This window comes from Schistocerca nitens, chromosome 1 (assembly GCF_023898315.1).
Source record: "Schistocerca nitens isolate TAMUIC-IGC-003100 chromosome 1, iqSchNite1.1, whole genome shotgun sequence".
In the NCBI taxonomy this organism is placed as follows: domain Eukaryota; kingdom Metazoa; phylum Arthropoda; class Insecta; order Orthoptera; family Acrididae; genus Schistocerca; species Schistocerca nitens.
This window is the reverse complement of record NC_064614.1, coordinates 785827529-785841248: the sequence shown is the minus strand read 5'-3', so window position 1 is coordinate 785841248 and position 13720 is coordinate 785827529. Positions and strand designations below refer to the sequence as shown.

The 13720-nt window shown below is 41.2% G+C and overlaps 1 protein-coding gene across 1 annotated transcript in view; it reads right to left on the bottom strand.

Annotated features, from left to right (window-relative positions):
- LOC126203756 (uncharacterized) overlaps positions 1 to 13709 on the bottom strand; it is a 1215674-nt gene extending 1201965 nt beyond the window's left edge. The window contains exon 1 of the mRNA XM_049938159.1: positions 13593 to 13709. The gene's annotated coding sequence lies outside the window, so the exon portion shown is untranslated. The remainder of the gene's footprint in view (positions 1 to 13592) is intronic.
- Positions 13710 to 13720: the final 11 nt, after the last annotated feature.

The following is a 13720-nucleotide window of genomic DNA, read 5'->3' as shown; positions in this document are numbered from 1 at the left end:
TTACGCTCAGTGCCTTATATTTTTAAGATAAGAAAATGAACTGCAGTAATTCGACGAACGACATTAGTACAAGAAAGTCATAGAAGTCACATGAGCTGAGGTTTTATGGAAGCTGTATAAATTTATGCTAATAGGAAGGAAGCTAACGACATGACAGACCAAAACTAGGTTTAGACCATTGACAGTATTACACTGCATTTTCGTGAGCAATTGAAATAGGAAGTGACACTTGACACAAAAAATACTCCACATGTTTGCTTCTGCTATGATTCTTGAAGTGGTGTACACACTGTGAAATATTATGATCATTCACACTCCGTAATCGTACTTAATTACTGAGAGTTATTCGAACTAAGTCTGTTAGAGGTCATGTATGCATTTCTTTTATTTAATGATGGACAAGGAACCAAAATGTATCTTATAATTTATAATGAGTAGAAAATTTGGGTCAGATGGATTACACAGAGGTTGTGTGTTGACACTGTATCTTCGGATTGTATGGATGATGAGGTTTGCATTAGGATTTTATCTGTACTGTTCGAGGAGACTGACTAGAGGAAGGAGTTGCTGTGGAAGCGAAATGATATTGGTGCTGAGGTTTATATGTATCGACGTATTATTGAGGTATTGAGATTAGGTGAAGTTGATGATTATTGGAGTTTTGGTGGATAAGAGGTAAAGTAAATGAGGAGCATATTGTTTTTGTTGGTTTATATGGAACAAGGAGGATGAAGATGGCAGACTAGAACACTAAAGTGGAAGGAAGTTTGTCTATACACACACTTCGTTAAATCACTAAGCAGTACATATTTTTTTTGGGAGAGAGGAAGCAATTGCATATCTTGGCTCACTGACAGTTGTTCAGCAACAGTACAATTTGATCTGGCTTGGCAAACATTGGTCTAGACATGATGACTATGACGTTGACTAACTATTATTGACTGTTATACATTGCTGCCACTACTACTTGATACACATGATGAACATCAACTTTTGACAGAATTGCATTTACACAGTTAACACTATTCAACTACACAATAGCACTAATGTGGATGAAAGATGAGAGTGTGTTTTGTGTGTTTTCCTTTTATAATCCCAGAGAAGTGATCCCAACCTATCTCCTAAATATTATTTTATTTGTTGGTAGTGGCTTGCACTGACACCCATAAATATTATGGGTTTACTGGTATTTGTGTATTGTAATAGTTAATAGGACAATTATCTGATATCATTTGTGTGTTTATTATGATTTGTATGTTTAGTGTAAGAGCATTGATAATAATTTGTTAAAGAAATTGTGTGTGCATTCAAACTATTGTTCATGACTGAACTGTCTCAGTAGTTATGGTGAATAATATGGACTGTTACTAGGACCTTTTCTACATGATTGGTGCCACAAGGACTTGTTTAATTTCTGCTGATGAACTGTGTAATCAGTGATTGTAAAAAAAAAAAAATTATGGACTGTTACTTGTACCTTTTCTACAATATTGGTGCCACTAGGACATGTTTAATTTCTGCTTATAAACTCTGATGAACAGTGTGATCAGTGACAGTGTATTTTATGGAACTGCTTCTGCTGAGAAATGTGACTTGTTGCTGTGTGTACCTACTCAACATTGCTGGGTGCCACTGATGGATTGCTTCTACTGAAAAGATGTCACCTGTGCTGTGTGCATCTGCTCAACATTGCTGGTACCACTGATGGACTGCTTCTACTGAAAAGATGTCACCTGTTGATGTCTGCACCTACTCAACATTGCTGGGTGCCACTGATGGACTGCTTCTAATGAAAAGATGTCACCTGTTGATGTCTGCACCTGCTCAACATTGCTGGGTGCCGCTGATGGATTGCTTCTACTGAAATGAAGTCACCTGTTGCTGTGTGCACCTGATCAACATTGCTGGTGCCACTAATGGACTGCTTCTACTGAAATGGTGTTACTTGTTGGTGTCTGCACCTACTCAACATTGCTGGGTGCCGCTGATGGATTGCTTCTACTGAAATGAAGTCACCTGTTGCTGTGTGCACCTGATCAACATTGTGGGTGCCACTGATGGACTGCTTCTATTGAAAAAATGTTACTTATTGGTTTTTGCACCTGTTGACCATTGCTGGGTGCTATTGCTGGAACTGTCAACTGCTTATTCATGGGCTATGGAAAGCGTTTATGTGAATATTTGTATAAACTGATTTTTTTGTGTATTACTGTTTGTGGAAAGTTATGAGACTCTTACCTGCACATATTCGTCATTGCTGACGCTATTGATTGAACTGTTTAACCACATAATACTTGTGTAAACTATTATGTAAAGTCACATGCATGAAAGAATTTGTATTGCTTACTGTATTCTATATAATAGGTTATTGAAAGGTCAGTGCAAAGCCAAAATTTTATCTAGTTATATGGTATTTACGTATTAATATTATCTTTTATTTTTGTCTGTATTTTTTTGACGAATTTGGTGGTATTTTCACCACCAATGCTGGCAAAAATACCATCAAATTCTAGCCGTGGAGGAAGGGCATATGAAAGGTGGCTACACTGAGCCACAGCGCCAGAGATCGCTAGAGAGCATTGTTCGCCCGCCTCCACTGGTAGAGTGATTATTGAGATGTCGTAGTGGGCAGTGCTTGTCCAGGACTGGTAGTAGTCAGTTCGTGTTCAGATGTGCTAGTAGGGAGTGCTTGCTGAGATGTGATACTGAAAAGTTCTTGTTGAGATGTGGTAATAGCGAGGCGGTGTGGAGCTATATTGTAATTATGAGAGTGATTTTGGTCAATATATGAAGGCAACAAAACTTGATTTATTTTTCATTATTTCCATGTTTTAAATAATGTGTCATTACAGGTTCAGTCAACAAAGCATCTGGCTTGTGTTCTTGGATTAGAGTGTAATTGTGGATCTCTTGAGTAATTATGGTATTTGTATTTTCTTTAATTAATTCAGTATAAATGTTATTTAAAAATTCTTGTGTTGTTGAAGAAGAACCGTGCCAGATGCGTACGTTGAGTCACACTCCCACACACAGAACAGTTACTCTTGTGCTTGTTGTTGCGTTGGTTTTATAGTTGCTGGGGACTTAATTAATTAACTGTGTTAATGAAAATTTCCATTTCATTCTTTGTTATTGTTCTAAGCAGTCAGATTGCGTAATAATACGAGTCAGGGCCAACCGTTACGAGACTTCGTAATCGGACAGACTAATACTAAAGCAGAAATTAAAATTATTTTCATTGCATTCAATTAAGCCCCCATGCACCCTCCCTCCCACCCCCGAAGCACATTACATATCACAGCCCAATATTAAATCATAAGTTCCAGTTAGACAAATTAATTACAATTGCTCTTAAATTTTAGGGTTACGTTCCACATAAGCGACGAGTGGGTATAAAACCTGTGATACGATTCAATTAACGGCCAGGGTTTACTTCCGTTGAAATGCTCAGTCCAAGAGGCCGTGGTCGATGTGTAAAACTACTCAATGCACGTTTCATCCCAATATGAGGGAGACATCAACAGAGATAAATCGGCAAATGTGTCCTACGCTCAAATTCGGGGGCCCCCTTGAGCTCTGGATGCAGTTGCCGATTTATCCGATGACGGCGCACATGGGGACGAAACGTCAATGAACAATTTTACATACCGATCACGTCATCTCGGCTCGAAAGTCTTAGTTGAAATCGTGATATCATTTTGATTTCTTTCATTATAGCCAGATACTGTCTCCTTCCAAACCCTTACGGTCGTGTACACGACACAGGTTACCATCGTTTTCGCCAAACACCTTCACATCTATTTACAATGTAATTGAAATGCACCTTAATGCAAACGCGCACTAATAACGTAATTTCCAAATCGAAAATTACCGTGTATATGCTAATCGTGTAGTGATGATGTTACAAACTTTCAGAGGTGATGGAGTAGGTACATGTATCAATGTGGGTTAAAGGACCCTCGGCCAGAAACGACCGAGTCAAAAGTTGTAAGAGAAAATCGTTCTGATACCTCTGACGGTGGACTACATGTACTGATGCTATTGTTGCTAAGATTTTAGGGTAGCAACTTCAAAATATGGCAGTATGGACCAACACAAGAAAAAAATGTCTACTAAACATAGGCTTTAAAACGCGTACCTTAAGAGCAATTAGCACCTTTTTAGATTCGCTCATGTGAGAGACATCTCTTCTAGTGAACAATTGCTTATATCTCTTATGGTATGCGATTTAGACCCATATTTACGGACTTCTTTTCATGTTTTGATCCATACTATCACCCCTGAACGTTTCCTTCGTAGTAGTAGTGAAACTCTCACCTGTGAAAGCTGTTACCCGCTGACAGTTGAAGGTACACTCGCACCCCTAGCGGCAAGAAAGCCATTTATCACTTAGCGTCATATGTGCCATAAAATAAATGTTTCTTTTCAATTCTTTTTCTACGTGATTTACGAAATACTTATTTTTTGTGTCTTGAGTGGTAGTAAAATATCAGTGATCTGAACAAACGTGAAACAAATTTAAACAAAGCCGAAACTCATGCATAAAATTACACAAGGTCCAATATCTTCATGAAGAAATACTCTCGAAACTGCATGTGAGTGCAGCTTATCACACTGAAAGCAAGGGAATATTCAACATTTCATCCATAAGAGGCATATACGAAGGTTGTCCAGAAAGTAAGTTCCGATCGGTCGTGAAATGGAAACCACAGTGAAAACCAGAAATGTTTTATTTGCAACAGTAAGGTATAGCTTCCACCTAATTCTCTACATAGTCGCCCTCCAACTTCAAGTTTTGTCGTAGTGTTGAATCAACTTCCCGATATCCTCGTCACAGAAAGCAGCGGCCTCTGCTTTCGGCCAGTTATCTGCACAGGTCTGCAGCTCGTTGCCTGTTGAAAATTTTTGTCTTCATAGCCAGCGGCTCTTGTGAGCAGAGATGAGACTCAGGGGGAGCCAATTACGGACTGTATTGTGGGTGATCAAACACTTCTCATCGGAAACGCTGCAGGAGCGTTTTCATTGCCCCTGCAGTGTGCGGCTGAGAATTGGCATGAAAAAGGAACTGTTCGACAGTTGTGTTATGTGGGCTGCATGACACAGGCGAAATCTCTACACAGACCCTCATACTTGGCGGGAGACGCAATTCCCTACGCATCTTCACGTGCTCACTGTTTACTCAAAACTGAAAAGAGCGACGCGACACGATCGACAGGCATACTAGAGACACTGCCCAACACATCTGTGCAAAGCTTTACCGGATTTTCCCAGTGGTTTCCATTTCCCGACCGATCGGAAGATACTTTCTGGACAGCCCTCGTATTTCTGTTCCTGACTGGTGTTAATGATTAGCAATTTCTTGATATACAAAAATTTAGCACAAAGTTTGAAATATTTGCTCATTGCTACACTTCAGTCAGCATTTCAATTCTTGAATGTGTACTATCTGTTATTACTTCTTCTGATATCACAGTGTTGAAATATTGTAAAATGTATAGCTCTGATGTGGGAGCAGTAATAGTAGAATTAGTTTATTTTGAGTCTGGAGACAGTTTGATTGTTTTTGTCGTTTGATCGCCAAACCTGCTGGTAGTTTTCTCTTCACCTACAGTTATAGTGACTTATCTGCAACGCTAAGTAATGTACGTACTACATTCCAAGCACTGGTCTCTTTCTAAGTGTTGTGGACAAAACTTCGCGTTATTGTATAAATATACTCTTTCTGCAATTCATCATGTCTTGTGCTGTTTACTATATATACCTTTTACTTAATGGGAAACGTTATTTGTCAATAAATGTCTGTAGGTTACAAGGATATTATAGCTAGTCCTGCTACATACCTCTTATGGTACTTCGGAAATCTATACATTGACAAAATTATGGCGTTACATACTCTCCCTTTTGTACAAACCCTGTTAGGAATAAGTATAAATGATGCTATTTGCATTCGTCGGGTATAATTTTCAACTGCGTTGCTTACTGTCCACCAGGCGTGTTGCTGTCTCAGTGTATAACAAAACTGAGCAGCAGTGTAGCGACTGTATGCATTAACCCTTAATAAAACGTTTTACATTGTCCAGTCACATTAATGTGACCACTTGTCAAAAACCTGAATAACCACCTTTTGCAGCGCGAGACGTGCAGAAAGAGAGTCAATGACCTTGTGGAAGGTACCGACAAGGATGTGGAGCCATGCCGGCTCGAGTGGCATGGCGAAATTCGCTAGATTTCTCGGTTGAGGACGCATGGTGCGAACAGCCCACTAGAGGGGGTCACGCGGCTTCTCGATTGAGTTTAAATCTGGGGTGTTTAGTGGCCAGGGGAGAACAGTAAACTCATACTGGTGCTGTTAAAACCACACACACGTTCACTGCTAGCTTCGTAATACGTCGCATTGTCCTGCTGGTAAAAGACATCGCCGGCCGAAGTGGCCGTGCGGTTAAAGGCGCTGCAGTCTGGAACCGCAAGACCGCTACGGTCGCAGGTTCGAATCCTGCCTCGGGCATGGATGTTTGTGATGTCCTTAGGTTAGTTAGGTTTAACTAGTTCTAAGTTCTAGGGGACTAATGACCTCAGCAGTTGAGTCCCATAGTGCTCAGAGCCATTTGAACCATTTTGAAAAGACATCATGGTCAGGAATAACAAACTGCATGTAGGGGTGGACACGGTCCCCAATGGTAGACTCATACTTGTGTAGATCCATCGTGCCTTCCAGAATGACGAGATCACGCAGGGAATGCCCCCGACGTGGACCCTTCCAACTATTGTTGCAGGGTATTTGCTCACGGACCTTCGATGGCTTACACGCCGACGACCATCTGCCCAAGAGAGCATAAGACGTGATTCATCTGAAGAGGCCACCTGTCGCCTCTCGGAGGACATCTAGCTTGCAAACCCTGGCCTTCGTGCAGTCAGCATGGGCGCATGAACCACGTGTCTGCTACGGAGCCCCACACGGAGCAACGTTCGCTCAACGGTCGGTGAGAAGACACTGTTAGTAGACCCTTAGTTTATCTGGGCGGTCAGTTGCTGAACGGTCGCACATGTACTCGTCTATACGTAACTCCGCAGCCGTCTTTCGCCCCTGTCAACTATGGTTCGTGGTGCATCAGAATCGCCTCGGCCCCGATTTTGGATAGCGCCATTTTGCCATGTTCTGCATATTTTAACCACCGCGGCAAGCGAGTAATTAACAAACTCAGCCGTTTCAATTACGTTTCCACCCTTGTCTCGAAAGCTAAAGGTCGTGCTCTTTTGGACGTCAGATAAATCGCTCGGTTTCCCCATTACAACAACGACGGTACAGTTTTCCACTTTCCCCCGACTCGCTTTATATATCCTCCACACTATTGTTGTCACCTGCTGTCTGGGAGTGGTTATCGCACGTTCACGTTGAACATAGGCGGTGGTCACATTAATTTGACTGTACGGTGTAGTTAGTTAGGCCGCGTCATGTTTCTTCTACACGATCGAACTTTCAATCGCTCTGCTGGGGTCTTCTTCAGGATCTTGTGGTGTTCGCGGTTAGTTATGACACTGCTCTCCGACAGCGTTTACCTAACCGTGAACACCACAAGATCAAAAAAATGGTTCAAATGGCTCTGAGCACTATGGGACTTGACATCTGAGGTCATCAGTCCCCTAGACGAGAACTACTTAAACCTAACTAACCTAAGGACATCACACACAGCCATGCCCGAGGCAGGATTCGAACCTGCAACCGCAGCAGCAGCGCATTTCCGGAATGAAGCGCCTAGAACCGCTCGGCCACAACGGCCGGCTCCACAAGATCCTGGACAAGATCCCAGTAGAGGGGTCGAAAGATCCATAGTGTGGAAGAAATAAAGAAGAACAACCTGGTAGAATTTTATCTTCAATGACCACGCCACAAAAGCCCGCAACTTACAAAAAAAATCCGATAACTCTTGTTTATTAATGCTCAGTATAAATACAATAACACGAGTACGATGCCCTGAAATGTCTCTCTACCTCAGTGTTGCCAGGGTCACCCTAGCCAAAACCACTACAGCGCCATTTTGAAAACAAACTATGTGTAGTTGTCAAAGAAGTGTCTGCTTGCTACATCCGTCAATAGCGTGCCAACGCTGTCCTCAAAACTGCCATTGTGGCCCAAACGCCCATCTTCAGCTCCTGTTGTAGTGGCTTGTCACGCCTTTCCTATGGCGTCAGACAAACCCTACGTCAGAATGACGATGTGTCTAATGACTCAAATTAAGTTTAATATTATTTTAAGCTGTACTGAAGGCCTATTACACAGATAATTCAGAGCAACCAAGTGACATTGGAAATCCCTCAAAAATTGTCAGTTCTTTTCGCATGCAAATCATGTTTATAATACGTTGATGAAACCAGATTGAAATTTGGTGGAAGGGCTAACACGCAGAAAAACAAAATTCACTAGAAAACGCCAAAATAAAAATCAGTCTTAATGTTAACGTGATGTATATCAAATGACTGCATTTATCAGAGAATTATGACTCGAAAACTGGATTTTTGCTACTCAAAGTATTACATAAATTATCCAAGTACCTTTATCGATGTTTAAGTTAATCAATAGCAATGAAAACATCGAATTTTAAGACAAACTAGATAGCAGAATCAAAGTATTTCGATCTTAGGCTTTGGTTGAAATGTGTCGCTTCAAAAGGCTTTCCTAAAAAAAAAAGAAAAAAGAAGAAAAAAAGAAGAATGGTTAGATGAACAGTGTTGTCATATCAGGATCAGGCTTATTAAGTTAATGTATCAAACGAATTCGCAATTGTGAAGAAGGACTACCATCAATTGTAGAATGGAATGACAACAATGAAAATTTGTGTCGGACCGGGATTCGAACCCGGATTTCCCGCTTATCCGAGCGGATATCCGGGCTCAAGTTCCGGTGTGGCACAAATTTTCATTGTCGTCATTCCATTCTACAGCTGATGGTAGTCCTTACTCGCAATTACGAATTCATTTCGTGTGTTTCGTAATGGCTGTGGTCGCCGCAGTGCCTGTTCCTTTGCACTTGCACGCATTTGCAAAGGAATTTTGCATCGTAAACAGAATTACACAGGCATTGCAATATCGTTCGCAAGATAAGTTTATGGAAACTACCTCCCAACAAAACCTGTTATATCACTGCGAATAAGAGGTGGTTCTGACTATTCTGACTACCAGTACATGTCAGTAAAGATGGGGACAATTTGTAAAAGACAAATCAGATACCTACCTCGAGCTACACAAAGAAAGTTGATAAAAAATATATGTAAAAATATCGATATTAAAAGAGACGGATATTTTTAAGCATCTTATGTCGGAAGTGTCTGTTATGTTACTTCAGTAACGGATTTTATTACGCAAAATTTGAGGTTATAGTTTACAAAGGAGGTTTTATTTGAAGCAATAGATTAGGAATGGATTGAGTGATCACAATCGATCGCAGATTTGTAAAATATGGACGATTTCAGTAGAATTATATACCAAGGTATTTATTTTTCTGTTATGTTCAAGGAATCAAGCGAGCCAAAGTTCCTTGGTCTTGAACGAGTGAATACATAGTTAACAGTATACTGTTCATAACATACAAACAAATAGTTTAAAAAAATAATAAAATACGAGAAACAGAAACTATACGAATAATTAACACATTATACAAAAAAAGTTCTCAACTGCAGCGAGGGACTCCTGTACAGAGTAGAAAGGACTGTCCAGAAGAAAACTTTTCATCTTGGATTTGAATAGTTGGAGGTTACCATTCAGATTTTTCAGTGTTTCTGGAAGCCTGTTGAAAATGAAACCTAGTGAATAGTGCACACGTTTGTGTACAATGCGTAAGGAAGTGTTATCGAAGTGCATATCGTTTTTCCATCTTGTGTTCACTGAATGAATGTCACAGTTTCTTCAGAATGAGTCAATATTATCAACAACAAATCCCGCGAAGGAATACATGTACACAGATGGCAAAGTTAGGATTCCGAGACACCTGGGCAACAGCCTACACGAACTTCGCGAACTGACAACGCGTATCAGTCTGGCCGTCCTTTTCTGGGGTAAGAATATTCTTGGTGACTGCACAGAGTTGCCCCAAAACATACCAGCATACCAGACAACAGACTAAAAGTAAGCAAAGTAAATATGCCTTCGCTTTTCAGTGTCACACACAGTGCAGTTCGGCCATAGTGAAGATAGCAGCATTCATTTTCTGCACAAGATCTTGAACGTGATACTTGCAAGAAAGCCTTTTCCATCTGCTCTCAGTCCTAAGAATTCAAGAAGTTCGACTTCACTGAGTGCTTGACCACAATAGGACAATAAAAGTATCATTCGCAAGAGTTCTGTGTCAGAACCCGTATACATTGCGCTTTGTTACAGTTAAGTGCTAATCTATTCTCTGAAAGCTACGTCCTGATGTTACTGACTACCCTATTTGCTATGTCATTTGTATTACGTCCCACATCTTTGACAATAACGCTAGCGCCATCTGCACAGAGAACAATTTATTTGTTATCTGTCATGTTTAAAGGTAGATCATTGATATGCTATTGTTAAGATTTATGTGCATTGTAGCAAATTTTTCCAAAATCTTGCATCTACGGTCAGTGTTACGTTCCCACTTCTAGGTAAAGCATATTAAGACATGGCACTATGTTTTGGGGGAATACCAGTCTGGCTAAACGCTCATTCATAATTCGAAAGAGAGCAGTAAGCATAATACACAGAGACTAAAGCAAGAATTTTTTCAAGGAGCTAAAAATCATGACGATATCATGTACCTAAGTATATGTTTTCAGAAAACGCCTTCGCAGTCGATGTTGTTAATGCATGCCTGCGCACTGGACTCGCAGGTAAGCAGGTTCGAATCCTGGTGATGGAACATTTTCACTGCAGGTATTTGGCCGGCAAGGGGAGGAAACGTGGTGACATAAAGTCCCTAATCGTACTATATACACAACCGTCTTGAAATCATTCACAGAGCCATGCGCTTTCCTTAGTCACCACTATACTTTTTATGTAACGTCACGGCGAGTTTCCGATAACAGCCATGGCGGGCAAGGGGCGCTAATATCGTGGTGGGATGGTAGAAGCACTCACAGGTACACGCGTGACATTTGATAACAGGTCAGAGGAAGGCAAGCCACCTGCTCTAGGACCCCACCTAGAACGGGGATTTAGGATTCCTGCATCTGCCCCCCCTACACTTATTCCCTCAGTATGCGAGTACTTTCACTTATTTTTGGTGTTCTGTGAAGGCGCATCTAGACCATAGCTGTGGAACAAAATACATAGGCGATTTTTCTACAGAAATACGTACAAATGCTTGGATTAAAAAATATTTATCAGCTAAAAAATGTGTTTAGTGAACTATCAAAGGGAATAAAAAAAGTATGTTGGAGTCCCACATGTTTACAAGAAATGCTAATAGCGAGAGTTCTTGTAGTATTAAAGAATACTTCTGTCATCAGCATTCATATAGTAGAGCAACTTATTTCTTTCATTATGAAGAAGTACTTACGTTTTTAAATAAATTGTATCCACCCATATAGAATATGACTGATTTCATTATTCTAATTTAATGTATTATGACTGCTGTTATGTCTGTGCTTTCATGTTGTACATAAGAATATTTTAAAGGACGAGAAGTAACAGTAAAACTGTTTCATGTGCTATTATCTACGTAACATCATCTACGAAAAATCTATATCATTGTAATAAAGGAGATACAATGTTATATTTAGCAGGAAATCAGGAAGTGTAAGTCGCACATCATTTTATCTGTGTTTACGTCATTTAGTTGTCACCTGAAGCCGCTTCGTGACGATATAAATTACATTTATTTCGCCACGAAGCGGCTTGAAGTAACAACCGAATGTCTTAAACATAGATAAAATGATGTGCAACGTATACAGATATTATTTACACAAAAATACTGATACAATGACATTTTCACATACAAAGGTATTACATTTTTCGTCATGCATCTCATTAAGTTTCTGTCTTCTGCTTAAATGACATCTTAGTAAATTGCACATTTTTTTATCTGTATTTGTGACAATCAGTTGTCACCTGAAGATGACCTAACAAGCCGAAAGCAGGTTTGTGAAGAAAACAACATAATATTTCCAAACATTAGAAAGTACCGGGTGATCAAAAAGTCATTATAAATTTGAAAACTTAATAAACCACGGAATAATGTAGACATAGAGGTAAAAATTGACACACGTGCTTGGAATGACATGGGGTTTTAATAGAACAAAAAAAAAAAAAACACCCGATATTGCTAGACGCGTGAAAGATCTCTTGCGCGCGTCGTTTGGTGATGATCGTGTGCTCAGCGGCCTCTTTCGTCATGCTTGGCCTCCTGGTCCCCAGACCTCAGTCCGTGCGGTTATTGGCTTTGGGGTTACCTGACGTCGTAAGTGTATCGTGATCGACCGACAGCTCTAGGTATGCTGAAAGACAACATCCGACGCCAATGCCTCACCATAACTCCGGACATGCTTTACAGTGCTATTCACAACATTATTCCTCGACTACAGCTATTGTTGAGGAATGATGGTGGACATATTGAGCCTTTCCTGTAAAGAACATCATCTTTGCTTTGTCTTACTTTGTTATGCTAATTATTGCTATTCTGATCAGATTTTTTGAACGTTTGTATTTTTTTGGTTCTAATAAAACCCCATGTCATTCCAAGCATGTGTGTCAATTTGTACCTCTCTATCTACATTATTCCGTGATTTATTCAGTTTTCAAATTTATACTGACTTTTTGATCACCCAGTAGTTTAGAAATGCATTTAACGCAATCTAGACTACAATAAAACGTTTATTTAGTATGGTTACAGGTTTCGGTCAGAATGTGGCCATCTTCAGACGCTTTATATTATGATGGTAGGCTGTGGCGGTGTACGAAGCACGTATTATGACTCCACAAACGTGAACTGCTTTGAGCGTTTGATGTTCGTGGAATCATAATGCGTACCGTGTTCATCTCCACCGCTTACCATCGTGGTATAAAGGGTCTGAAGATGATCACATTCTGAACGAAACCAGTAACCATTCTAAATAAATGTTTTATTGTGGTCGAGACTGCTTTTAATCCATTTTTATACTAGTTTTAACCAGACCGATGGTTCTCTACGAGAAATGTTGTCAAAAATTACATTAGGAAGTGTTGCCCCTTTAATATTATTATCATATTCTGCCAGGCAATGGCAGAACATTCAGTTAAACTGACTTGGAATGAAAAAAAAAAAAAGTTTCGCACTCCGCAGCCTCTTCTGTTCGCCTAGAGTGGCAGCTCAGCACTCGGCGGAACGCCGTTTTTAACGACGTCGTTGCTGAGCGGCTGTTGGAACCAGGGGGCGAATCGGCGTAGCATTGGGTCCGGCCGTGACGATACGGGCCTCAGCCGGCAGCAGCCGCCGACGCTTGGTCCGCGGCCCCCCACCACGCGCCCTCCACCCCTCCCCTCCTCCCCCCACCTCCTGCTGCAGACGTCGCCCTCGCCTGCTGCGAGGAAGCCGCTGCTCTTCTGCACGGAACTGCCCGCGGCCGCAGGAGCCCGGGAGGCTGAAGGCGCAGCGCACTCACCTGTCGCTTGCTGCCGCTGCCGCTGCCGCTGTCGTCGGTGCCGTTGGTGGTGGTGGTGGTGGTGGTGGTGGTGGCGTGCCTCGGAGCGGCGGCCGCGGAGACGCTGGATGCCGGCGCCGTGCGGAGCC